The 24,437-nt window shown below is 34.8% G+C and overlaps 1 protein-coding gene across 2 annotated transcripts in view; it reads left to right on the forward strand.

Annotated features, from left to right (window-relative positions):
• Positions 1–24,159, forward strand: part of LOC139967365 (uncharacterized) — a 42,016-nt gene extending 17,857 nt beyond the window's left edge. Inside the window, exon 8 of one of the 2 annotated variants that reach the window (XM_071971074.1) lies at positions 18,697–24,159. The gene's annotated coding sequence lies outside the window, so the exon portion shown is untranslated. Of the gene's footprint in view, positions 1–393; positions 1,974–18,696 lie in introns of those variants that run through there. The other variant, XM_071971075.1, reaches the window with a different exon arrangement.
• Positions 24,160–24,437: the final 278 nt, after the last annotated feature.

Raw genomic sequence — 24,437 nt, forward strand, 5'->3', positions numbered from 1 at the left:
AAAGGTACTGTGAGCTTGTATATTCGCAAATACCCAAACCAATATTGTTTTAGGGTATTCCTTAGTTTTGGAAAATAGCTTCATCATCATTAAATACTTTTCACATATCGATATAGTCAATTGTAATTGTCTTGGGGATTTTATCATGGATTCAGACCTTGGAGTTGACTTTTATGTGTGTGGTATTTAAAAATGGCATGGCCATTCTGTGGCTAAGTACATAGCGTAATAAAATTAAAAAACATATTACCATCAATGGCTGGCTCTTCATAAGATAAATTAAAATATTAAACTCTTTGATCTAAAATGATATTTACTTGCTTTTAAGTCAAACATATTAACAATGATGTCATCACCAAACCGACCAAAATTCTCCCTTTAATTTTTCTGCAGTTTTCATGAGTTTATGTTGTCTCAGAACTTTTCTCGACACTACTGTCTTGTGTGTTCAATTCACACCCACCCACCTGAATTCAGACACGTTGTGGTCAGCAAATTGATGCAAAGTTTTTGGTACGAAGATTCTGCTTTTGCACAACATGAACAACATACATGGCGTCAATCGAATGTTAGGCCTCAGAGAATCTTGAAATTCAATATCGAATCCTCCCACTCGTTTTTTCGAGGGAACAACTCAATTTCTTTCTCCACTCACATCCTACTCACTTTCAAATTAAAGTAGGTATATTTTAGAATGCTATAGTTTTGCTTTTGTACAAAATGAGTATCTCCAGACTGGAAAGAAAAATAAGCCACATTATCTTATGCCATTGATGTTATAATAATATAATAATGGGCAAAAATTTGCAACGTCTGCAAAGAATGATTTCGTAAAATTTAATGTATATCTTATACAATTTTCTGTTGATTTTTCTTGCACGTTCCACTGGTAAAAAAAGCTATAAAAAACACATCAATTCTGTCATACTTGCATTTTATGTTCTTTTTTATAAATAAAATTTGGCACATAAATTGAGGGTGACGAGGGGTGGTACGGGGAGGTTGACAAGATATCCAGCAGGAGTGAGTTCTATTATCATATTTTAGCAAGTTTTTAAATGCTAAAATAGCTAAGGTACTTTCATTTCCTTGTTAAGCCATGCTTCCTACACAGTCTGGAAAATCAGGGGAAAAAAGAGATAAAAATAATAAACCTCTATTTTGAGTCTGAAAACATAAGGAAAAATCCCTTATTTTAACACTAATTCTTATTTTCATGTCTTTTTATAAAACATTTTCTGGCAAAAGAACATTTTTATCTAGAGTGGTCAACTTTGTATGTACACTCTCCTAAGATATTCAGCAGAATTGAGTTCTATTATGATATTTTAGCAAGTTTTTAAATGCTTAAATAGCTAAGGTACTTTCATTTCCTTGTTTATCAATGGTTCCTACACAGTCTGGAAAATAGGGAAAAAAAAGAGATAAAAATAATAAACCTCTATTTTGAGTCTGGAAATATAAGGAAAAATCCCTTATTTTAATACCAATTCTTATTTTCATGTATATTTTTAAAACTGTTTTTGTCCCGCAAAAAGAATATTTTTGTCTAGAGTGGTCAACTTTGTATGTATACTCTCCTAAGATATTCAGCAGGATTGAGTTCTATTATGATATTTTAGCAAGTTTTTAAATGCTTAAATAGCTAACTTTCATTTCCTTGTTTATCAATGGTTCCTACACAGTCTGGAAAATAGGGGAAAAAAGAGATAAAAATAATTAACTTCTATTTTGAGTCTGGATATATAAGGAAAAGTCCCTTATTTTAACACCAATTCTTATTTTCAAAATGTTTTTAAAATTCTGGCAAAAATAATATTTTTGTCTCTCCTGTTTTGCAATATGGGTGGGAAAAGGGGGGACATTGACGTGATTCATATTAGATTTAATACATAACTCAAGTGGTAAATGGAATATGGTGGAGATAAAGTATAAATTGAGCACTTGCCATTTAACTAGATTTTAGTATGATTTATTTAAGTTCTGTTCCAAGTTACAGGATATCTACATTAAGTTAAGCCGCACAGTTTTAGCTTAACTTTATAGTTTAGCATGACAGACGTATTAATGGTAGAAGGATAAACAGCCTTGCTCTTGATGGATGTATTTTGATTGGTGTTCACCCTATCTTTTAAGATTTACAACAAACTTTACCATTTTGTTTTCAAATGTCATTCATGACAACTACTAAATCCTCAAAAGCCAGTAGATTTACCTGTTCTAGGTCACCAGATTAATAAATGCTCAAAGTAAGGTAAATGTGCCAGAAACTCCCCCAAATTCTTCATTTTACACAGTTTTAGCACAACATTCATGCAGTCTGTATAAATTGAGAGAGGGCTGAAACACGCTATATGAAAAGAATGAGTTTATTGGTTTTTGACTCTATTGATAGCATTGCAATATATACTTTAAGCATGAGGAGTAGTGATTTAAGTTCAAATGAGTATTTTTTGAGTCGCAATTGGATCGTTACTTTTGTGAAAATTATTCATTCAGAAAGATTACTCTGAAAAGCTCTGTCAGACAAGGGAACTAAGAATTGTTTTTATTCTCAGGATTCATTACCACGAATGTAATAGTTTTATAGAGTGTTGTACAGGCCTACGTTAGGTGCCTTTTGCTAACTGTATTACTCTAATAATTGGAAGGATTCTGTATAAAATACTGGAAATGTGACCAAAATAACTCTGATGACCATCACTCTCAGATGACATTCAACACCATTTATTCTCGACAAATTTGTGCTACATTATCAACATGTCATTTCAGGCCATAAAAGCCTTCATGTTTTCCCATTTGAGTTTTTGTGTCGCATCTGAGGAACTGACCTGATGCTCTTCTGATTATTAGACTATATAATCCAGTCACTTTAATTAATGAACCTCAGTTATTTAAAGGGTCATTTCTCCCAAAAAACTTAAAAAGTGTTACAGAAGTACAACTTGGACTGATACTCTACAACAACATCAAATTCATTTGAACTTAGTGCCTAAATTCATCCTTTAAAAGAGATATGTACAGTAATGATAAATGATTTTGAAAAAATTCTGTCTTGCTTTCACAATGAATTATGGAGAGAAATACACTGTTTATTACCTTGTTGGAAATATGATTTTGTATTATGTGATTCCTTAGCTTTCTTTTTTATTAATTGTTTTACTCTAAATTACTTTTAGAATTGGGTCAACAATTAACTTGTAATTTTTTGATCACAAATGAACTTGTCATCGTCAGAAGAAAAGGGTTTAGCTAGAACAGGATTTAACCCAGTCACCTTATGGTTAGAAGCCCTCTGCTCTTCTCCAATGGAGTTGTGTAGATTATAAATATCAGTCACTTTAAATTTATTCATTTCCTTAAATATTTGTAAACTCATTATTAATATTCATTCCTTAGATATAAATTTCACAGCAGTTTCCTTTCCAGAAATAATGAACTGCCTTGATTTACTTTGTTCAATAACAACTCGGGTTTTTATACTTCCCACGCACCACCTGCTGATCACACCTCATATCTTCATATTCATGCTAAATACTTGAACCTTAGTAGTTATTTTGTTACTTTCTACATACTTTTGGGTCTGTGGGAAACTTTCCAGATGCATTTAATGAATGTAAATTTTACTCTGTAGAGAATCTTTATCTTCTAAATTGTTGTAAACATTGTTAGTCTTATTCTTCGTAGAGTGATTAAAACATATTTTCTTAGTAAAGTGAAATCCTGTAAGCATGATATCAGCTAAATCTATGCTTGCTGGTATGTTTGTTTTCACTATAAGTAGTGAAAGCCTAATTGTGATCCTTGTGCCTTCCATGGAATCTGACTTCTCATACAATTATCGTGCACCATCATTAAATTAAAGCAATCTGCTTGGGTTTCACTAAAAAGCTAAACTGTATATAGTTATACACTCTTCTTCCCACCCCACCCCACCCCACCGCACTGCACCCCATCCCCACCACCATTTCTATTAAAGCTTTCAGTCACCATAAAGTCATTTCGCTTGCCTTTATAAGAAAAGGTAGATCAGCCTGGTACATGACAGTATTAAGTAAATGTACACCATTTACTAATGTATATATATATATATCAATAACAACAAAACTGTTAGGATTGTGAAACCTTATTTCACTTTGTTGTTAATAAATAAATTTCTAGAACAGGCTCAAAATGGAAACATTTGGAGATATTATTTCTTTAATAATTTTTGTCCCAAATGGGATTTGAAATGGTTTGCAAGATCTTTGGTATGTTACTTTAATATCTAGTATCTACTGCTTTAATCTATCTTTAATTCCATTGGTACATAGTGAGCTATATGACTACATTTCATATACAGAATTCTCTTGAAGATGTTCTATTTACAATCACTTCTTACCTTCGCACCTTCATATTCAGATGAGCTATCTATCCAGAGGGCTTGATTGCAGGATTTTTATTTATTTTTTTATTTTGGGGAGGGGGGGGGAATAAAATTGGGTCATTTTGTGTGAGGGTTTGATGAAAATGTTCAAAATATTCATATTTATGTGTCAACGAAGACTTGGCCCAAGGCTATCCCTTTCCTTTGTTGGCTTATGAAGTCTCAATGTTTGATGGATTCTCTTCGGAATTTTGAAAGAGAAGTGGGTTTTTTTTGCCAGGCCACTAAGGCAGAGACAACATTTGGAGTGGAACTACTGTTACCGTGATATACTGTAGGCCTCCTCTGCAATGAAGATTAATGTTATTTAAATATATATATATATATACAGTATATATATATATACGGTATATATATATATATATATATATATATACAGTATATATATATACATATATATATATATCTATATATATATATATATATAATAACAATTCTCTTTTGTCATCATTAATAGTTCTTTTACGATAAGTGTGTTAGCTTTAAATATTTCCTCTAAAACTAGAGAAAAATAGAGAACGTCTTCTGAAAGTAATTTTAGTTGTTGTGTTTTTAGGTGATTAATTATTAAAATTGTCTGGGCAGCAATAGTTCTACAATTTTGTTGTAATAAATTAGTTTAATACTGTTGATAAATATACATATCAAAGTATCTTATGGAATGCCCAAAATTTGATAAACTTGCAATCTGAAGTGAGCAAAAAATACTCCTTTAGTTTGGTATTTAAAATTGATGGAAAATAGGAAATTATTAACAAGCAATGCTTTCTTAACTAACTGAAACGTCTTCATAGCTCTCTTGCATGAATTCAGGTGGAATTTTAGTTCTGATACAATAACAAAATGAGTGCTACTTAATGTTGATATCTAGTTTTATCTGTTTTCAGGATCTTCAGCTTTTTAAAATATGCAAAATCTTTGGAATGCACCTCTGAGACTCCTCCTCTAAAGCATAATATTAATGTTTTGTAAATTGTAATAACTCAACCAAACTTCATATAAACAAATAGCAGATAACCCTTCAGGGATAACTTCAGGGAAAACTATCGAGTTTTGTTTTACATTTGAGTCCACTGATCTAATGGTCTGTGTATTAGACACTTAATAGTCCAGCCTCTTTAATTGATGAAACTCAGAAGTTTAAATGGACGTTTTTCGGAAAATAAAGTGGGTGTATAGAAATACAATCTGGACAGATAGGGGTGTTTAACTTTAGTACACTCTACAACAACAAAATTAATTCTGAACCTTCACATAACTCTTTATACACGGAACTCAAGAACATGCAATAACTCGTAGGTTAGACCTGCTCCTCCGTACATGCGAAAGGGAATCGTGAAAAGAGTCTGTTTCTGTTTTTCAAAAGTGTGAGTGATTTTTGACATTGATTGATATTATGATGAAGGGTAGCAGTATTCCCTCTACAGTGGTATCTGACTCCAGGTGAGAGATTTAAATGACTGATTGATACACAGGATGGAATATGCAGTCAGACCAAATGCTACAATATTATGGAATTAGTAGTCTGTGTGTGAGTGAATTCAACGTAGATCCTCCATTCTTAAGAATGCATTTTCAAAACTGCAATATGTTTCACTCCACTTTTTCATCTACGTTTACACCTGGATGCTACGTGGGTGGGGGATCAGACGGCGAGTAGGCGATCGACAAACGGGAAGTCACGTTGTACTTTACACATGTTAAGTAGTCACTGTCAAAAGTGACTGTTAAATGTTCAGAATATGCACCTATTATAACCAGTTTCATTTTGTCATTTTCATATTTGTAAATTACTAAATTAATTGAATGAATCTGTGACATCACATTCTGGTTGATACTTGTAAAGTTTTTTTTTTTTGGGGGGGGGGGGGAGTTTGTGATATTAAATTGTCAAATGTCATCTTCGTTCAGTCTGTAAATCAGGTAGACATGTATATGCTTTGGTGAAGTGATGTTTTGTATTAATTTTAGGTTATCTATCATCAATGGATAAAACCTCTCGACAATTCTTTTAACTTTTACAAACAACAGAGGACAACAGAGGACAAAGATCAATATCATTGCCATGTGTCCTTTACATGTTCAATAGAGCTTTGTTAAAATGTTTTTCTGAGACCACAAAATGACTGGTGTTTTTGTTTTTTGTTGTATTTTTTCTTTGTTCTCTGTCAATTCCTTTCAATGCATGTCTCCTGTGCATACAGTATATACATTCTACATATACCAAGCACACAACAAACTGTATAAACACATTTGCACTGTGGCCCTGGTTACCCATTTCGTGTCAATATCTCTCTTCATTCAAAATCTGCCATTCTGAAGCTTATGCCGTAATTCCTTCAGAGGATTTTCATCTGGAGGAATCCTGTCCTGTTTTTATTTTGTGGATTTTGACATCTGGTCTTTAACTACATACATGTATAGAAGTTTTCTAAATTTGATCTAATTTTGATTGCTGTTGCTTGTAAGAAGCTGTGAATTGCACATACGATGTTAAACAGATTTGCCGAACCACTTACAAGTGATGATTTATAAAAGATTTAGATTTTTCATTCCAAAAATATAACCACCAACAATGCCATTAAAAATGTAAAATATGTAGATATTATATTGAAACATGTTGGAAATTCAATTGAGTATTTATAGATTGATATATAGGGAGACATGTGACCCCTCAAAATATTATATACTTTGTGAATTCCGTTGAACCCAAGGTACTTGTACGAAACAGACTGATGTTCACATATAACTACAATGCAATCAGTGCTCTGTTCTACATTCCACTTTTTGTCGACATATGTGTTGATAGAGAATTTAAGTTTTGGGAATATTGTGTCACAAAACCGTAAATGTGCTATGTCCTTTAAATATTTTATGCAAACCCAATAAGCAGTTTTCTACACAGCTGGCTTTAATTACAAGAAGGGGGGAGGGGGCGGGGGAATGTCACAGGTTTGATGGTGAAATTATAATAAAGTTTCAGGAGGAAATGACAACCCAACAATTCCTCATTGGGAATTTCACAATTGGGCGCCTTTCATCAGTTTCCATTTCTCTAAAATTTGCAAACAGAGGAGCTTGGTTTAAAATGCATCTTGTGGGGGAATAGCTCACCGGTAATTATTGTCGCCCGCAAACATTGGCAGACTTTGATATTTCTAAAGAGGCTTAAATCCCCAGACTACCATTGACGTCAGCGCTAACGTAGGTGTGTATGTGTGAGCTCTCATACCTGGGGTAGGTGAACAGATAAACATTATTACAGAACATTTAGTACTGTCTTCTGAAATGGAACGGCAGGTTTGGGTTTGGAAAATATTGGAATGAGATTTGTTGGCGTCGAAATGCTTGGAATCGTTGAATGAGAGGATGTTACGTGGTTAGTGTGATGACGATGAATCTTAATAGATCAAATTGAAACTCAGATTTAAGTTCATGAAACCTTTGTTGTTTGTCTGTCATATTGTCTTTGTCTTTAAAACTTTGTGTGTTTCTGTTTGGATTTCATCTGTGACATGGAATCGTTAATCAACAGATGTTAATTGTTAATCGTTAATTAGTAGATGGAATCATTAATCAGTAGATGTTGTGTGGTGGATGTGCCATTGAATGACTTCAAAAGATCAATTGAGACTCAGATTATTAAAGGATGATTTAAGGTTCAAAGTTACTTTTCAAAATACATGACTATTTGTCCAAATGTTCTCATCTTATCTAATTTGGTCTGATCTAGTGGTCTTAATCTTGTCTAATTTGGTCTGATCTGGTAGTCTTAATCTTGTCTAATATTCTCAGATCTGGTGGTCTTAAATAGTCTAATTTGGTCTGATCTGGTAGTCTTAATCTTGGCTTATTTGGTCTGATCTGGTGGTCTTATCTTGTCTTATTTGGTCTGATCTGGTGGTCTAATCTTGGCTTATTTGGTCTGATCTGGTGGTCTTAATCTTGCCTAATATTGTCAGATCTGGTGGTCTTATATAGTCTAATTTGGTCTGATCTGGTGGTCTAATCTTGTCTTATTTGGTCTGATCTGGTGGTCTAATCTTGGCTTATTTGGTCTGATCTGGTGGTCTAATCTTGTCTAATATTGTCAGATCTGGTGGTCTTAATCTTGGCTTATTTGGTCTGATCTGGTGGTCTTATCTTGTCTTATTTGGTCTGATCTGGTGGTCTAATCTTGGCTTATTTGGTCTGATCTGGTGGTCTAATCTTGTCTAATATTGTCAGATCTGGTGGTCTTAATCTTGGCTTATTTGGTCTGATCTGGTGGTCTTATCTTGTCTTATTTGGTCTGATCTGGTGGTCTAATCTTGGCTTATTTGGTCTGATCTGGTGGTCTAATCTTGTCTAATATTGTCAGATCTGGTGGTCTTAATCTTGGCTTATTTGGTCTGATCTGGTGGTCTTACTTTTTATCTAGTCCAGTCTGGTCTCATCTTGTCTGGCCTTGCAACTCCCAGTTTGAAAGGCTGTCGGAGTTTATTACAATCAACATTTGTCCCAGGGGGTGATGAGAGCCAATTCTTTACTTTACTCTCAGTGCTAGCAACATATTTAAAGGAGGCCATGTGTGTGTATATAAGTTAATCACACTCTCATACTGCAAACTGATGGATTCTTAATAGAGGTATACATTTCAGCATAACTACTTAAAACGGTACAGTATCAGGGTTCTGTTGCCAGGAAAAGGAATAGAATAAACATCCATCTGCACTAAAGGGAAAGTGCTGGAAGAGAGACATAATTAACACTATCAAAAAGTTTAGGTATATCTTCTTCATGTTTGAAACACTCATGATATCTTCTTACCAACCATCTGCAACAATATAGGAGAAACACCTGGTTCTTTCTAGTTGTATCTTGTCTGTTTATAAAGACAGTTTAAATTGAGAGGACAAAGAGAGGCTGACAGTTGAGATGAGAGTGTACAAAGTCGTCGTCAAGGCAATTGAAAACTGGTAAGATCAGTGCACTCACATTGGTGTTAAAGAACTGCAAAGGTTTATTAGCTCTAATAAAATAGTCCTGCGGATATTATTTTCTGTTAAAGGAGTCAGTTTTACATTTCACTTCTAAAATCTGACTGACAGTTGAGATGAGAAGATGCAAAGTAGCTAGTTGTCAAGGTGATTGAAGAAACTAGATCAGTGCATTCATTGGTGAGTTTAATAATGGACAGCAAAACTTTATAACTTTTTAATCTTAAACTCTTTAATTTTAAACTATTACTACAGATGTATTCCCCTGTTATAATGGATCTAGTTGCAATTCACTACTAAAATCTAACTGATAGTCAGTCAAACTGGAAAAAAAAACAGAGTGGTTGTCAAGGTAATTGAAACTGGTATAAAAGATCAGTGCACACATTGCTGTTTAAAAGTCTGTAAACTATATCTATCTCTGTCAAGTAAAATAGTCCTATAGATTTATTTTCTACTTATACACATTCTCTAACACAGGCTCTGTAGTGGATAAGCAGTTTGCTAACAGTTTTAGTTTATTTAGATTTATTTTCTGTTAGAACTGTTGGTTGCAAGTCACTTTTAATATTCTTCTTCGGACCCGATCCAACTAAATTCCCAATCAAGGAATAATCGTGGATGGCACTGTCAAAATGTAATATGAAGTGGAATTTTCTTTTTTACCTAAATGGTGGATTAATCAGGTAGTATTCATCCTAAGAAAGCTTGAGAATAATCACAAAAGTTCATACCTAAAAGGTTGTGCAAAAAAATGCACAATCTTTTATCTCAAGCAACAGTACTAGATGTTCCTTTTAGAATGCAGATTTGTTGATCTTAGCATACTTGTAATTAATAGCTTAAGCCCTGAAAGGTATACTCTGTATACAAGACACTTGTTGATATTGATGTCAGTTTGGTTGGTTCAGACAGGTTGGTGCAACAATAAGGAGAGGTTCCATATTTGTTTGATGGTACAGTATCTTCTGTCCTGTCTGTGGAGTCAGTACCATTGACTTCCGTGTGTGTAGACTCTGACTTGACTCAAGTCAAACCAGTTATTAGTGCAAAAATACTGCTGAATGAACTTGTACCAATCAAAATGCTCCATAAAAACTCAATGTATTTCATAATCAATTGACAGTCAAGTTGATTGGTTGGAATTGAGACTTCTTTCTCAAATATATATATGTACATACATACATGTACATACATACATATCTCGGTCAACACCTACTGCTAATGTCTGTTGTCTTCTACAGTCTCTGTGCCTTTAACTTTTCCGTAGAACATTCTTGACTATTTTCTCATTTGAATGATTGCAGACAAGAAAGTTTAGCCTGGAGGCCTGATCATATGGATCGAGTCACTCGAAAGCAAGCTACCATTCTGTCAAGTTTTAACAACAAAAAACACCCAAAACTTACCCTTTAAATTAAGACTCTGAGAAAATCTGGTCAAGCTTGTACACATGCCAAATGATAAATGGCTGACCTTATCTGTCAGATGGCAATCCAGTTTTACAGGTTTGCCCTCTTTGGATTTGTGTTTTTTTTTAACAGTTTTGGAGAACCAACTTCAGTGGGGAAGCCTGGATCACTCGCTGATAGATGCAAGCCCTCTTTGCTTTTATAGTTTTCCAGGGTAATTTGAATACATATCCCATCAATTGCAAGGAGTGATCGCCTCTAAGTCAGTGTATTTGTAATCTTGTTGAGAGTAAAGCTTCGAAAAACTGCCTGTTTTCTTGATCGTTGGCCTTGTATTAGTCTCGAAACTCATCGTCGGCAATCAGGTCATTTATATGCAAACCTGGTATCTTTAATAAAGCGGTAATTTTTTTCGCCCCCACCAAAACTGAAATTGACGTCATTGGCCGTTTGCTGCGGTGACATCATGATCTCTCCTCCTGCTATTTAGTGTTAATTATAACACCCCCATTTCGAGTGCACTCCAAAGACGCAGACAGAATACAACGTTTATGTCTTTTAGTTTTTGCCTTGGATGAAGATTTCAACATTTTTGGCATTTAGGAAGGCTTTCCCTCGAGATGTGGGAGTAGGACAAGGCTTGGCTTTAAAGGTGACTCTAATTAGCCTCTGATAAGTCAGTTTAATCTCCATGATCCCCAGTGAAACTTACGTCAAACCAGAGGCAAGTTCTTGACTTTTTTCTTCTTTTTTGGCTATCACAAGTCCTCTTTAGGGGGTCTTTCACTAAAAATGAAAGCAAGAATTTACGTGATAATCTGCCTACAGTATCTGCAGGTGACACGTTTTGCTTATTATATTGTTGTGCTCTGTAAAGGGAGTACAAGCAGCCTCTGCTTAAACATAATTCCCTTCTTCAGGTAACTAAGTAATAATTAATCTGATCATTGCAGTAATCCCTTTTCCCTTTGGGTTTGTCAACTACAAAAGAAAGCCAAAATTTCTTAAATTTCATCTAATTAAATATATTTGCCTTGGATTTACATGTTTTTCAAAGGCTTTGTCAATCTAACAAACACTCTAGGCTGTTGTGACAGTAAACTGTTTTAAGCGAGGACGCATCTTTTGTTTAATATACTAAAGTCACATGTTCATTTTTCTGGGTTAATTCATTAAAAGTTGATGACAGAATGCCGTGGAGATTGGAAGTCAGGTTCTACTGAGAGGAACGTAGAAGTTGTATCTGACATTGAAAAGAAACTAGCAATACAGCAGTTAACAAATCCTACGTTTGACACAGTTCATTACGGTTTGACCATTTTAATATGTATGGTGGAGACAACTTTATTTCGAAAAACTTTCTCACCTTTGCGCTGTTTGCACGTGTACTTATAACGAATATACGAAAATCAATCTTGGTGAAGAAAGTTGTAGAATCAAATGGATTCTTTTCATTAAAGGTTCATTAATTTTGCTAATAGGCAGTACATTAAAGTTCTGAATGGTGTCTTTCATTCTTTGAACAATTGAAATCTCATTTTGAATAAAATGTTATAGATTTGATAATATTGCCACCCACATAAACCAAGAGTGAAAGAAATGAATGTGTAGAGAATTAATTCATTTTTTCAAACATTGATACCATCTGAACTGGGGATTTATAGTATCAGGTTTAGATAAAAAAAAACATTAAAATTAAATGAGAATTTCTAATTTACCTGCCCATCACAAAATAATGCCAGTATCATTGAAACAATTTTTTTACTGTATATTTTGAGAGAATACCCACTGAGGATATACACACAGTTTGATTTTAACCCCTAGTTATATGTAATGTTAATCTGAAATGCACAATGTTTAAGTAATTTCTTGACACTTCACCGACAAGTGTGGAATTGTGTTACTCTTCACCTTCAAACCTCTGCACTCTGATTGGTTGATAATTAGCTGCCCCCGCAAGAATACTGTGCTTATACGTTATTATTCACCCGGCTACTAGTTGAATAGCCACAGAAATAGAAACCTATATCTTTTATGTTAAAAGTGCTTTTTATTTCTTGATTTTATTAGGATATTACCCCCTTTAAAAGTGTTTGGTTCATGTAAGTTGCAATTTACCATAGGTAACTTGTAAAAACTGATTTTAATATGTGCACACACTGCTACTTTAATACCATGCTATGAAAATAATTAAAACATGTTTGATGCACTGTCAGGGTGTTCCATATCCTCATTGTTACCAGTGTGATCTATGCCATGACTAACATTCAGTGATACAGTTGAATTGGGTTAATGTGAAGATGGTTAATCCATCACTAAATTCACTCGGGATCAGTTTACCGTCTCAGCTATTGATTTCTCTCAGGAAGTTCCATGGCTGATTCAGATATTATTCTGTTTCCTCTTTTGTTTCAAGTATTGATTTTTTTTTTTACAAAATGATTTTCCGGCTCACTTTTTGGATGAGTGATACCAAATCACAGTTGCCATATTATTTTTTTCAGCAACAGGCATCTTTTATAATTTGGAGAAGTTTTTCTTTTTCAAAGTTGTAAATAGTTGCCATGATCTATCTCATAGATGTTGTACAGATGAGATGTGTATATTAAGTCAAGCCTTTCAGATAACTGCTCAGTTTGAATTGGACAAGGTGGATTGAATCATCCTTCAAATGAGAGACCGTTGAAAGAGAAAGAAGAATCCTTTTCTATTCATGCTTCTAGGCAACATAATTGGAATGAATGGAATGATCATATGGATCGAGTCACTCGAAAGTAAGCTACCATTCTGTCAAGTTTCAACAACAAAAAAACACCCAAAATATACCCTTTAAATTAAGACTCTGAGAAAATCTGGTCAAGCTTGTACACATGACAAATGGCTGACCTTATCTGTCAGATGGCAATCCAGTTTTACAGGTTTCCCTACTTTGGATTTGTGTTTTTTTAACAGTTTTGGAGAACCATCTTCAGTGGGGAAGCCTGGATCACTCGCTGATAGATGCAAGCCCTCTTTGCTTTTATAGTTTTCCAGGGTAATTTGAATACATATCCCATCAATTGCAAGGATTGATCGCCTCTAAGTCAGTGTATTTGTAATCTTGTTGAGAGTAAAGCTTCGAAAAACTGCCTGTTTCCTCGATCGTTGGCCTTGTATTAGTCTCGAAATTCATCATCGGCAATCAGGTCATTTATATGCAAACCTGGTATCTTTAATAAAGCGGTAATTTTTTTTTTTTTCGCCCCCACCAAAACTGAAATTGACGTCATTGGCCGTTTGCTGCGGTGACATCATGATCTCTCCTCCTGCTATTTAGTGTTAATTATAGCACCCCCATTTCAAGTGCACTCCAAAAACACAGACAGAATACAACGTTTTATGTCTTTTAGTTTTTGCCTCGGATGAAGATTTCGACATTTTTGGCATTTAGGAAGGCTTTCCCTCGAGATGTGGGAGTAGGACGAGGCTTGGCTTTAAAGGTGACTCTAATTAGCCTCTGATAAGTCAGTTTAATCTCCATGATCCCCAGTGAAACTTACGTCAAACCAGAGGCAAGTTCTTGACTTTTTTCTTCTTTTTTGGCTATCACAAGTCCTCTTTAGGGGGTCTTTCACTAAAAATGAAAGCAAGAATTTACGTGATAATCTGCCTACAGTATCTGCAGGTGACACGTTTTGCTTATTATATTGTTGTGCTCTGTAAAGAGAGTACAAGCAGCCTCTGCTTAAACATAATTCCCTTCTTCAGGTAACTAAGTAATAATTAATCTGATCATTGCAGTAATCCCTTTTCCCTTTGGGTTTGTCAACTACAAAAGAAAGCCAAAATTTCTTAAATTTCATCTAATTAAATATATTTGCCTTGGATTTACATGTTTTTCAAAGGCTTTGTCAATCTAACAAACACTTTAGGCTGTTGTGACAGTAAACTGTTTTAAGCGAGGACGCATCTTTTGTTTAATATACTAAAGTCACATGTTCATTTTTCTGGGTTAATTCATTAAAAGTTGATGACAGAATGCCGTGGAGATTGGAAGTCAGGTTCTACAGAGAGGAACGTAGAAGTTGTATCTGACATTGAAAAGAAACTAGGAATACAGCAGTTAACAAATCCTACGTTTGACACAGTTCATTACGGTTTGACCATTTTAATATGTATGGTGGAGACAACTTTATTTCGAAAAACTTTCTCACCTTTGCACTGTTTGCACGTGTACTTATAACGAATATACGAAAATCAATCTTGGTGAAGAAAGTTGTAGAAGCAAATGGATTCTTTTCATTAAAGGTTCATTAATTTTGCTAATAGGCAGTACATTAAAGTTCTGAATGGTGTCTTTCATTCTTTGAACAATTGAAATCTCATTTTGAATAAAATGTTATAGATTTGGTAAAATTGCCACCCACATAAACCAAGAGTGAAAGAAATGAATGTGTAGAGAATTCATTCATTTTTTTCAAACATTGATACCATCTGAACTGGGGATTTATAGTATCAGGTTTAGATAAAAAAAAACATTAAATTTAAAAAAGAATTTGTAATTTACCTGGCCATCACAAAATAATGCCAGTATCATTGAAACAATTTTTTTACTGTATATTTTGAGAGAATACCCACTGAGGATATACACACAGTTTGATTTTAACCCCTAGTTATATGTAATGTTAATCTTAAATGCACAATGTTTAAGTAATTTCTTGACACTTCACCGACAAGTGTGGAATTGTGTTACTCTTCACCTTCAAACCTCTGCACTCTGATTGGTTGATAATTAGCTGCCCCCGCAAGAATACTGTGCTTATACGTTATTATTCACCCGGCTACTAGTTGAATAGCCACAGAAATAGAAACCTATATCTTTTATGTTAAAAGTGCTTTTTATTTCTTGATTTTATTAGGATATTACCCCCTTTAAAAGTGTTTGGTTCATGTAAGTTGCAATTTACCATAGGTAACTTGTAAAAACTGATTTTAATATGTGCACACACTGCTACTTTAATACCATGCTATGAAAATAATTAAAACATGTTTGATGCACTGTCAGGGTGTTCCATATCCTCATTGTTACCAGTGTGATCTATGCCATGACTAACATTCAGTGATACAGTTGAATTGGGTTAATGTGAAGATGGTTAATCCATCACTAAATTCACTCGGGATCAGTTTACCGTCTCAGCTATTGATTTCTCTCAGGAAGTTCCATGGCTGATTCAGATATTATTCTGTTTCCTCTTTTGTTTCAAGTATTGATTTTTTTTTTTACAAAATGATTTTCCGGCTCACTTTTTGGATGAGTGATACCAAATCACAGTTGCCATATTATTTTTTTCAGCAACAGGCATCTTTTATAATTTGGAGAAGTTTTTCTTTTTCAAAGTTGTAAATAGTTGCCATGATCTATCTCATAGATGTTGTACAGATGAGATGTGTATATTAAGTCAAGCCTTTCAGATAACTGCTCAGTTTGAATTGGACAAGGTGGATTGAATCATCCTTCAAATGAGAGACCGTTGAAAGAGAAAGAAGAATCCTTTTCTTTTCATGCTTCTAGGCAACATAATTGGAATGAATTGTAAGAACGTCATCACCAAGTCATTGAACTCATTTCATACTGATGAATTGTAAAATATTGCACTAAAAATATGAAATTCCTAGCAAAAGACCAGCCTTTTTACACGTTTTTTTTCTCTAAATGTAACTACCCAGATAAAAATCTAAGTAGGTGGCATCATTTGGTTTACATAATGCAGCACATCCTTTAAATTTATGTATAATTTTTAAAACGAAAGAGCTGTACATGATATGCACGAGTGGAAAAGGCCTGAATGAGGAATTGATCTGTTTAGGCAGTAAAGGCAGGAATGGTGAAATGTTCTACTAAGTGCATGTAAATAATATAGACTTTACTGAGTATATATGCAGATATCTGCAGGGGAGAAATAAACAGATCGAATGACAAAGAAATAGGTTATCGATATGTATGCAAAACTACATTGTTTATTATGGATGTTAAATTGAACTAGTCTGTGTGTTCAAGCCTTGTCGACAGATAATTTGCTGTTTATAGACACTTTTGCTATTAATTACACTGATGAAATCTCCATTGAGAACATTGGCAAGAGAAAAAATGAGAAAGTGAAACAATTGGTTTAATGGTTTTGTTAGGTCATACCAGCATGCTGGTGTGAGCTATTGTTACAGAGCGGCGTCTATCACTCTATCACTCTATCATTCTATCACTCTATCACTCTATCCGTCAACAATTGGTAAAACCGCTCCCACTCGCACAGTGTTTGATGGAATTTCATGAAACTTGGACACAAGGATCATTGGGTATAGGGCCATCAGAGATGGTCCAAAATTTGGGGTCAAAGGTCACCTGTGGGCCGTAATGGGCCATTTTGTGGAAATACGCAAAATGCTTCTTCTCCTACAGATTCCATGGTACAATGTTGAGGGTTTGTCACGATAGTGCTATGGTAGTTTTACCTTCAGGGTGTTCATGAATTTGAGATCAAAGATCAACTAGGGGTCTTTTGTGGCCCGGGCCGCGGCCCTATATTTTCAAATTGCTCCTGTTCGTACAGTGTATGGCCAATTATAATGAAACTTAGTCACAATGTTCCTCGGGATGAGAGTTACGAGGGGTGTTCGGAAAATTGAGGTCAAAGGTCATTTAGGGGGTCATCGGGGGTCATTCTTTGTAATATTTTCAAATATCTGTATCTCCTCAAGATTTTGATGGATCATATTCAAAGTTGAACTGATGATTGTTGGATTGTGTATGAATAAGGTGATGCCTAAAAATTTTTGGTCAAAAGTTAATTAATTACAATTAATCCCCATTGTTTAAAAAAATCTGAGCCTTCACTTTTTGCCAAAGCTCCTTTAATTTGTCTCCCAGTCCCTGCAGTGTTTGTTTACATTTGTGGTTAAGCTCTGCAGAGGCTGTTAGTGGAATTAAAGCAGGACTGGGAGTTGTTATTAACTGTTGAACTGTAAGCATGAGAGCCCTATAGCCAATCAGCACTTGCCGATTCTTAGAAGTCTTTGAGCCTGAGGTATGTAGGCAGCTTGTGAAGTTATGTCTTGTAGGGAGTGCTTGTTATGTCTGCTAAGGTAGAGGGGAGAAAGTTTAATAGGGTAGGCCAGTGGTATTGTTTGAGAGAGTGGGTAAAATAGGATTTAAAGGGGAAAATAGGAATTATAGCCAGTGGTGTGGCCAGGATTCTGCTAACGGAGGGGGGGGGGTTATCCCTCACGGGCCCAAAATTGGTTTTGTGGGCCCTACATTTTTCAGCTCGAAAAGGTATGAGCTTCTGCACCATTGGTGCTCTAGTTAAAAAAAGAAGTGTTTAACTTGAATGGAAAAGTAAAAAAATGTATCAGACCTTTGTGAAAGCAAATGTCTTGGAGGAGGGAGGGGGGGGGGGGGAGAGGGTCGAGTTTATTCTAAATTTTATACCCAACACAAAATGCAAAGCTCTTTTAATAGAATATTGTTTTTACTAAGAGGTTTGCATATTCACTAATATGAAAATATCGTCACATATATTCCAGTTCATGCTTTAGATGTTGAGTGGTATCAAAAGGTGGCCAAGATAAGTTACATGTGCACGTTCTGATTTGACCAGTAAATTTAGGGGAAAACAACAAAACCTTTCTCATTGATCACTGATCAGTGACATTGTGGTTATTATGCAATAGGAGAGATACCTACTACACACTTTTCATCATTGACCAGTCAGAAACCTAAATGGAAACAATTAGTATGAAGCAATAACACTGGATTTAATGAAATTAGGGAATTACTAAAGAAATAGATGTTTAAAGTTGTCAAAATTAAAAACTACAATTTCTTTTCTCTTTTGCTACGCAGATCTGACCTTTGAGCATCTTGTCATTCGTTACCTAATGGAAAACCATCTTCTGAGATGACTATTTTATGGAAATCTGCATTGCACACCCCAGGTTTGATTTTACAAGATGTAAAATACAAAATTATTACATAACAATGTCATGTCATATAACAGAAGAATTTGGGAAAGAACTTGTCAGAAGGTGGAAGAATAATTTCGATTGGACAGAAAATTAAGAGTGAATTGTGATAGGATGTGTGGAATTATTTGGTGCAACTTTTAGTAACATGTAAAAACTGGGTGTGTTTGATTGGGTGGGGAGGGGAGGAGACATTTCACCATTCAATAGATGGTATGTTCCAAGCTGGAAAGCTGACAAAGCCATTTGTATGTATGTATACCGCCTTTCAATAAGGAAAGAAATATACAGAGGCCAGTAGGGGCCATCAGCTCTACACTTTTTGCAATGGTGAGCTGTGACAACTTTACAATCAGATGAAACAAGTTAAAGTGTAAGGATGTATTATGTATGACCGTAGCAGACAGTGCGTTTCCATACAGTTATTCAATGGTGCAGGGTGCGTAAGGTACCAGCTTACAACTTTGTGACAACATCACTGTATCTGTTACAGACAGTAAATAAATATAATAATATAACTTTTAGCATCATGATTGACATCTAGAGTAAGGCCAAATATGTCACCTAACAGAGCTAGCATTGTTTGATAAAGGTGGCCAAGCCTGCAGTAGAGTGACGAACTTCCTTCCGGGTTTGGAACCTCTGGACATACAAGCAGTGTCCATAGACTCGTTAGTTAGGGCAATCGCATGAAGAGCAGGAGGCCTGGCTGCAAATCACGGCTGAGGCTGGAAGTTTTTCCACTGGTCTAGATTTCCCAACTCATGGCCGTTTTAATACAGTATCTATTCATTTGCCTTGGTTGTTTATTTCCATTGCATTTCACAGAGTTCTGTTCAATGTATCTCTTTTGAGATCAGGCTTTAGGATTCAGACATGATTTCAAGTTGGTTAGCATCATGATTGATTTCTTGAGTAAGGCACAAGAGGTCACCAAACAGGACTAGCATTGTTCGATACAGGCAGCAGTTAAGGCCCACAGTGGAATGTCACTTTTATTAATTGAGACATTTTAGCAATTTTATAGTGATTTATATGATTTAACTTGTGATAATATTACTGTTGTACAGAACCACACATGCTTTGTAGTTTAAAGAAAAGGCATTGTAATTAGTGTTTACACGGGTCCAAATATTGGGAACTAGGTACCTGAGAGCCCTTACCCGCCGGGTATCCGGGGAAAAAATTGTTTACCCTTGTGTATCGCGATTTTCAAGAAATTACATATTGGATGCTATAAGAAATGAATTATATTCTCCATTGACAATGTTTTCATGTTCAAATACATAGGTGTAAGATAAGGTATAAAACCTTCCTCAATAATTTCTATTTGCTTTTGTTTCTTTCATTAACTTGTTAATAACTTCATATAATTAACATCACTACTAACATGGCACTGCCGCCGCTGCTTATGTTTGCTCTCCACCTCTATTGGTTCAGACCATATAAATATCCAATTTAGCTCTTAAACAGTTTTTACTACTACTATCTATTATGCAGGCCCAGGGTTCGCATTAGCCGTGAGATTTTCGCAATTTGATCACATTTGGAATACACGTTTAGTAAAAAGCTGCTTGGGATTATTATGTTTTAGTTATCCTGTCTATAATCCATTAGTAACATCTCGTAAACTTACTTGTCAGTCTGTCCTATGAAATAAAGGAATGAATAAATAATAAATTGTGAGAATTCTTTCAATTTCTTCCACATGATAGCCTAACACCACACTAAGTCAATGGGGAAATCTAGCCTAACCATCTGTTTATAAGCTGAAATTGTGACACAGTTATAAGATATCCATGGAATACTTTCGTCATTGCTGTTATCTTTAACCACACGGTATCCTAACACCACACTAAGTCAATGAGAAAATCTTGCCTAACCCCCTTCCCCCATCCTTGGATGACAGGTCAATCCTTACAGTGATGTCATTCATTGAGCTGTTGCCAGATACTTCAAATCATAAACTATTACCAAACTTTAGAAAAAATATTAATATTTTCACTGTGAAATATCCGCTATCAAATTTTTTTTCACAAGGTTTTCCCATCCTGTACTATTGCAGAAAATTGTACAGCAAATTTGAGATGAATTTACTTCTCCAGATCGAATGCAGAATTTTAAGCAATCAAGGACTTGACCTTTTACAATGCTCTTGTCCAATGTCACGCATGAATTTCTTGAGGACTTTTATGAAATTAGGAGGAAGTTATAACTAGTTTGGTAGCCTTGTACTAAATTACATCAAGAATACTGAATATGAGTGTTTAATATAGATTCACGGCAACTTTGACAAATATTTCATCCAGATTCTGGACAACATGTGGCAGGGTAATTTCATGTAAGTGTAACATCACAATTTATATTCTATCAATGGTCACTGGGTTTAGAGTTTCTTTTCAAATTTAGTAGAGAAATGTTCTTCACTATAACCAGTTGGTGTTTTAGGATTTTATCCACATATATACAGATTTTTTGACAGTTCTTATACTTGGGCAAACATTTTATTACTTTATACAGTTTGATATCGTAATGAAAATGATTTTGATTGGAGTGAAATTGGCAGAGGAAGGTGAAGGTTTGATATATTTTAATGTAGGATTTTGTAGATTATCTTGTGTTTCCACCTCTTTCGAGATAGAGTGTGAATTTAAATACATTCCCAAGATCAGTGGTATTCACAGTGGTTATAATAATCACTAGTAATTTGGTAAACAATCCCATATATGTTATATCATCGCATGTTAAAGTGACAATTAAAATTCTTGATTAATGTTGGTTTGTAACACAACAGTACATATGCTCAAGCCTTGTTTCTTTACTCTACTGATGTACAAGACACCATCCAAAGTGTCTAGAATATATAAAATCCTTGAATGGACAGCATTTGAGGGTTACCATGCTTTAAACCTCTTTTGTGGTGCCATAAACGTCCTACTTTTAGAGTAAACAGTTAACTCTATCAAACGTTGTGCGGCTACGACAAAACCAAGTTGTCAACAAAATAATACCGTATATGACACATTACACATTTATTAAATCCCTCTTCATTGTCTGCTCTAGTTTTGTATGTTAAACATTGTCTGCTCTAGTTTTGTATGTTAAACATGAGCACATTTTTTTAAGAGGAATTCCATGAAAAGGAAGTATAGGGTACTTCCCCTTCTCATTGCCTTTTCATGCATCACTCACTTACGCCAGACATTTTGTCTCTTGACTCATTGATTCATTCTCTCCGACATAATGTCCTGTTGATCATTCTTTGAGGGTTCATGTATAGTTCATAAGATTGGGTTAGTGTTAGGTTTAGAAACTTCAGATGATGTGACCTGGTTTCTTTAATGATACTTTCGGACAATCTTTAAGTGGGTACATTGATCAGTCCAATCTGATTTCCCCTTTGCCTGTAGTTTTAGGGAACCTTTTTTCTTCTTTTTCTTTTTTTCGCTACATCTTAGATTTCAACTTACAAGATATAGATAACTAGAAGAGCTGTGCTTTTTAGTAATGTATCCCTATTTTCCTGCTCGACAGTGCTTAAATACATTCTTTACAATTGTAACTGTCAAGTAGTTTGCTTGACATATAATCAATCTCTGTAAACATACTGTAAAGAGGTCACACATGATGCAACATTCTCAAAGGATCACTTTATAGCAGTCAGCTTTAAACCAAGAAATAAAATGTCATTATCATCGTCATGACCATCATCATCATCATCATCATCATGACCATCATGATCACGATCATAATCATGATCACGATCATCACCATGATGATCATGATCATCATCATCATCATCATCATCATCATTATTATCATCATGATGATGATCATCATCATCAGAAAAAATACAAGATCCTGTTTGTTTATAACATATTGAAAAAAATGTTCTCCTGTTGCTTTTTGGCAATTTTCCTGAGAAAGGAAACATTGGGATGGACTGATATTGACTCGATATGGAGTATGACTATTTGTTTCGTATTCTTGAAATGGAAATGAACATAAAAAGATGATTCAGACATAATTTTTTGCAGATTTTCAGACCAATTTTTTTCTGACCAGCACCAACCAAGGATAAAATTTTGCTTTTGAAGAGCAGTGAAATTTTGGGTGTAAGAGACATTTTGGAGGGTAATTCACCAAAAGCATTTTACGCTTTGCAAAACTTTGAGGATAGTGTGAAAACACTTTAAATTCGGTAATATCTCCTTTCTTCATAGTTTCTTTCTCTTTGTGGAATAGAATTTTACAGTACCGAACTTTAATTTCGGTTCCTTTTAATACTATATGTTATTTTCAGTGTTGTAGATTGCTACCAAGCCGTAAAATAAAATACTCCAAGTTGTGGCAGTGATCCCATATCAGTAAACCTCACCCTTTAAAGTGGGATTTGAGTCTTGTTGAAACAAACTCACAGAAGTCGATGAATGATCGAATAAGTATTTCTATTTGAAAAAGGATTTTTTTTTTTTTAACAAAATGGTTACTTTTTTACATATTTATAACTACAATCAATTCCTTTATATCACTCCAACTGATGTCTTAATATGTATTGTCCTTTCAATTCTCTCGATACTGTCAAGAGAAATCCTCCTCCAATATAATGTGTGATGTCTGTATAAATGGCATACGAATGAAGCAGTCTCATGTTAATGTGGAGTTGTTAATACGTACAAGCTGCGTCATGCCATTAATAACAACAGATGTTTCAATCTTGCAATGACAACCTTCACGTAAAAATGTCCACGGCATCTCTGAAGAAATATGTGAAATGACAACGTTGACAGGGGCAGCGCGAAAAAATAGCCTGCCTCTACCGCAGGGGAAATTACCGCACCTCATTGCAAGTCTGGATTATGCCTTCCCAAGTTTTTGCTGGTAACCTTGAGCTGTCTCAAGATGTGTAGGTGTAGAGTGAGGCTATGGGAAGATGACACTATTGGTATTTGAAATACGATTGTCAATATTAAAGCCGTTCCGGTAACATTCGTACCGGGGTTTAATGCCACTGTTTTCCCTCTCAGCTAGCTAAACATGCTTGGGAGAAATTGAGTAGAGTATTCACCATGGTTACAAAACAAATACCAGACCATGATGCAATGACTCGAGATCACATTCATGACATTCATTTCGCTGTATGTAGTCTCAAGGTCTCCCGATTGCTCGACTTAGGCATGACCTTAGCGGACTGTCTCGAGAGTAACAGGCGAAAATGTTTAATTAAAGTTCTCAAAGGTTGGAAAGTCAGTGATTACTTCATCTGTTTGCTTTAAAACACCATTGCCAGCCTTCTTATGTGGTTGCTATATGAATGGCAGCTCTCTGATGTGAGTAGGGGTTGAGGTTAACAAGCAACTTGACTAAAATTTTGTAAGAAAAGTTTGCTTTTAATCAACTGTTGCTTTTATATATGTTGCTTATACATATATATATATATATATATATACATACATATATATATATATATATATATATATATATTAATTTCTGTATTAAAGATGCTATTTTCAAAGGTGGAGTTTATCACCTGCTGTACCAGCTCATCATTACAGCTAATTAATTTCAGCTATATCTATGGCACGAGAATTAATTAAAATTGATTTTTACAACACATGTTCT

The sequence above is a fragment of the Apostichopus japonicus genome, chromosome 5 (genome assembly GCF_037975245.1).
Source record: "Apostichopus japonicus isolate 1M-3 chromosome 5, ASM3797524v1, whole genome shotgun sequence".
Classification (NCBI taxonomy): Eukaryota; Metazoa; Echinodermata; class Holothuroidea; order Aspidochirotida; family Stichopodidae; genus Apostichopus; species Apostichopus japonicus.